This window comes from Oculina patagonica, chromosome 8 (assembly GCF_052425735.1).
Source record: "Oculina patagonica isolate OP01 chromosome 8, crgOcupat, whole genome shotgun sequence".
Taxonomy (NCBI): Eukaryota; Metazoa; Cnidaria; class Anthozoa; order Scleractinia; family Oculinidae; genus Oculina; species Oculina patagonica.
This window is the reverse complement of record NC_135765.1, coordinates 29,114,209-29,119,196: the sequence shown is the minus strand read 5'-3', so window position 1 is coordinate 29,119,196 and position 4,988 is coordinate 29,114,209.

Here is a 4,988-nt window from a genome sequence, read left to right as displayed (position 1 = left end):
ACGAAACGGTTGGCAACATTATCACACACCAGGTGCTGTTCATAGAAATATTATATAGTCCAGTATCGTTTCACTTATTAAAACGTCGGGTTCGGAGACGCTTCTTCCGCTCAGTTGATCATTTTTAGCGGCGGTGCAGTTTGGTTGGTTAGGAACATTGTAGAAATTTATGTAAGTATACTGTATGTACATTTAAGCAGTAATATTTATAATTTATGATTACAAACAAGCCACAGTTTCGTTATTATTTATGTTAACACCGAGGTTATCTTTGCTTTGTGGTGGTTATTTCAGTTATTTTTAAACAGCAAAGGTTCAGGACGAGACAAATGCAAATATTAGCCGTCACGAAACTGGAAGTTTTAAATTCGTTTGAGTCACTTCCAGTAGGCTCAGCAATGATCAAATAAATACTTCCCCCCTTAAAGAAAAATAATGCAAAACATTAATAGATTTGAGCATATAAAAAGTGAATTTAACATCACACAACCTTATTTGAAACAACAAGTCAACCTCAATAACAACGCAAATGTTTACTTTTCCCTTTTCCTTCTGTAAACACGCGGACGGTTTGGTTTACTCCCGGGTAGTTTAAGATAATGAAATACTTACGCTTTCATCATTAAGGACTTTGTAGCATGAACATTTTTTTTTGTAAATTGGGTTGGATTCGTTTAATTTTGTTTTATCTTCGAGAAGCGTGATTTGCTTTTAATTTAATTTATACCACGGTGATTACATCCAGACGGAATGTCGAGACCGAAACGTACATCTTCCCAATTACTAATCCCGCAACGAAAACTGTTCTTTCATACTAGGGCATCTACCAAGGCCGCAAAAATTATGCAAAGAATTTTAAAAACTGTTTGAAAGTGTCTAATTGGGATCTATACGGGACAAAAGTCGCTAGAAAGAATTATGTTTCGGGGCAAATTGAAAAATAGTTACCAGGAATAGAGAGAGTCAGGGCGCAAAACGGCATTCATGGTTTATTCTCTCAGCGGAACAATTTTTACGGGCCACCAGTAATAGTTTTCACACACATAGAAGAATAGTTTGGCTTCAATTTGGTGTTGTTTTTTTGCTCGAGAATAATATACCAGACCGCTTTTGACAAACTCGAAGTTCGCTAATATTCGCCCTGTCGTTTTAGTTCTAGAAATGGGTCGGTTGTCGAAGATCGTAACTTTTCTTTAACGTGATATTTTCAAACAAAGTATATCTGAAAATAAACTTCAAGAGATAACTAAACAGCTGTGTAAAGGGTATACTGAGTAGTTGTTTGGTATGTATACACTAGTGTCTTAAAAATAACTTAAATTTCATCCAAAATGGCCGCCACGGTGGACGTGTCTTTCGAATTTTCAACTTTTTTTTAATTTTGAAAAAAGTTAAAGGAAACCGAACCGTTTAATGTCATTTTCGAAAATAGTTTACTAAAAGGTTTATTTGGGGCAAATAAAAAAAAAGTTTGAAATTCCCTTTCTGTCGGCCGATTGTCGAAAAATTCAGAATCTATCTCTTAAAAAGTGCTAGAGCGAGAGCTTAACGGAAGCTTTCTAAATGCACGCATAGTCTAAAATGAACTATCAAGATAGTTTAGTTTTTTAAGCTAAATACTTCAGACACTTTAATAAAGTATTTTATCGACGTTCGCTTCATTTTCAAGGAATTCGGGATTAAAATAACTAAATAACTCATGACTCGGCGAGACCATTCGGTCATAGTTCATGTCAATTCAAGGCCGAAAACCCCGCATATCGAATTGCTGCTCACTATTAACTCTATCTACGTACTCTGATTGCTTGCTCAGCCAAACGGCAAAATAATCATCAAATGAAGAGAATTCTACTCACATAAGGGTTTGAAGTGATTTCCTTTCGACCATCAGCGGCGCTCTTTGCAACCTTCTCAACTTAGTCACAATGTAATACCCCGGATGTGCAAAAAATCGTTAAAACGGCAACCAATACATCCGCACATTACAACACAATTTTTTTAAGTCTCCAGCCAAGGAACAGTTCAAGCCCAATATCGCCATGACCGCCTTCAAATCAGCCCTAAAGTCTAGTTCCGAGTCCTAATTGATGTGGCTGAAGACCTTTGCCGTCTAAAGAAAGCACAACGCTATCTGTACCTATAGCAAAACGTACCGAGTCAAGAGTTCAACCCGTTAAAGCTTTCTTCTAAGGTACGATAGCAGCCGATGCAAAACTTGCAAATCGTTAGACTTCCACCTTCATAGGACTTAATGATGTCCTCCGGCAAACTTCCTTTAGACAGCAAAATGAAAAACTAGATCACCTCTGTTCTACGAGTCAGCGCGCGCCATTAGAATTCAAAGTTCGGTAGATATGGCGAGTTGGAGCCTGGGTAAACTAACCAAAAGTAAACGGAAGGAGGGGGAGTTGGGGGGGGGGGGGGATAATAGAATTGAAATCACTTCACTTGCATTGATAGTAAGCCAAATAATTTCCCATGTCCTTTAAAAAAAAAATTCTCAACCCCATTCATTTTCTTTACAGCCAGATAGCCACCTTTTAGTAAATCAAGACAGATTTCAGGGCTGGATATAAACTCAAGGACTACCTTATAACATGAAATTTTCGCGACACGTTAATTTCGCGATTCTAAAAAATCGCAAAATTAAAGTGACGCGAACATTTCATGTATAAGGTATAAAACTACTTTATTCAAGTAATTTTATTTCGATGTGTAGTGATCGCTGATACTTTCATATCTTGGTTCAGGTCACTTACATGACCCAGAAACTTTTTCAGCCTTAATCCGAGCCTGGGAGCTCGGAAAATCAGCAAAACCTTTACTAGGCCTCGCCGACGGCTGATCGGATCGATGACCACACGATTGAGTCAAACACGTTTTGATCTCCGACGTCGTCCAAGACTTGTGGGATATGTAGTTTACCAGGTTTGAACAAAGTTTTGGGTAGCGGAAAAACGCTCGATTTAAAATCTTTTCAAGTCTAGATTGTTGCGAAACACTACTCTCACCTAATAAGATTCTAAGTTTGCTGATCTTAGCCCATTTTAACTAGTCCAGCAGAGTACGCACTCTCAGTCAGTATCCCCGTATGAAAAAACTTACTACACCGACCAAATATGCTAATATTCTCAAGGAGTTGCAGAGGTGGCCAAGTGGTAATCGCGGCGCGCAGCGAGGACAACGAAGTCATCAGGGGTCGAGGGTTCGAATCACACTTTATAGGGGCTATACTAGAGCGGGCTTGGGGGCCGTATAGTCACCTCCCCGGGTGGAGATTTGCGTCTAAGACCAAGGAATTACTCTCGATCAGGCTTGGGGTGCCGAGTAATTCCTCCCCGGGAATTCCGTTTTGAATTTCTTTTTCTCTCTTTTTTTTTTTTTAGTTATTTCTGGTTTTGTGGCTTTCCTTTTTCCTTTTCCCACTGTCGTGATACGATTTTTTCATTTCATTTTTTTTTTTTTTTGTAATTTTCTTCGGCACTTTTACAGAGTGTCCTAGAGCATCATGAAGCTCGCTACTGGACTCAATTTTTTTTTCCCAAGTTCGAAGAAATGAACTTGTTCCTCCTCGGGGCAGGCTTGTAGCAGTGATCCCGGGCAGAAAAGCTCTGTTAAAGCGACCGAAAGTATACAGGCCAAGAACTAACCATCGCGATTAGCAACTTAGGCAAGTAGGTAGCTAGCTAGGCAGTTCAATTTGACCGAGATACAGAATGGCCTGAAGACTTAAAGTAATTTTCAATTTGGCTGAGGGACGTGCGTGCTTGTTTCGAGAATTATTTGCTACATGCGGGCATTTTTAAGAAAGGACTGTTGAAGCAGTTCATGTCACTTCGTTGTATCGCGACGAGTGTACAGCTTTCCTTTTTCTGCGGCTCAAATTTGGACAGTATGGCAGTCAGTTAATTCTAATATTTGTCAAAATTAACATGTATATCTGTCTTGATTTAATAAAAGGTGTCTAAAGATTTTGACACAGCTCTAGTTAAATTTCTTTAAAAGTTCTGACGCTAACTTGTGTTGAACGTAACACTACGCTCATAATAAACTTTTACAAGACCTTGTAAAGTTAGTTCTAAAGACATATTTTTGCAAGGAGCTTGGAATGAATCGACTAGTTATAGCTCATGTTCAACGTGAATTACTCTAATATGTCTCTTTATGAACCAAAAAGACTGCATTTACGGCATTTTGTTCAAATCATGAATTCTACCAATTTAATTAACTTGTTTACAACATGAAATAACATCAAACGGAAACAAACTTTAAAAGCGCCAAAGCGAGAGATGGACTGAAGCTTTCTAAATTAATGCATGGTCTAAAATGAACTATCAGAAAGCATTTTACATCGACGATCGCTTCATTTTCAAGGAATTCGGGATTAAAATAGCTAAATGAGCCTGGGAGAAAATCAGCAAAATCTTTTCTTGGTTTCGCCGAGGCACGTCACATCGAATACCACACGATTGAGTCCAACATATTTTGATGTCCGACAACGTCAAAGACTTGTCGATGAGCCAATTTTTTTTTGACATTCTTGCCAGGAGTAACTCGTAAACTAGCAGTGGTGAAAGTTTACCAAAAATCTTAATGTTAGAAGATTTTTGCGCGATCGAACTTAAGATTGGCGTGGTTCTTTCCCGCTTTGTTATAGCATCGAAATCTCTGTAGCTCTTTCTGTCCTCTTTCATGGGTGTTGTGTATTGAACACTTGGCAACATATTATCAGCCATCTTCTAAGCCCAAAGGGGTGGGAGGTACTTCCATGTAATGGCCTATATGGAGAGGCTTCGCCCGAAAGGGGTACCTTTTTCATGCTCTATGTTCATAAAAGGGTAGGGTTATCGGTCATTTAGGTATTAACAGGCGGTTTATTTTCGCAAAACAGCCTGTTCTGCAGGCTTATTTTCCCTGGGCTCCATTTATTTCAACTTGTTCTATCTTTCCCTGTGAAATAATTTTTTATAAAGAAAAGAACGCTGTCG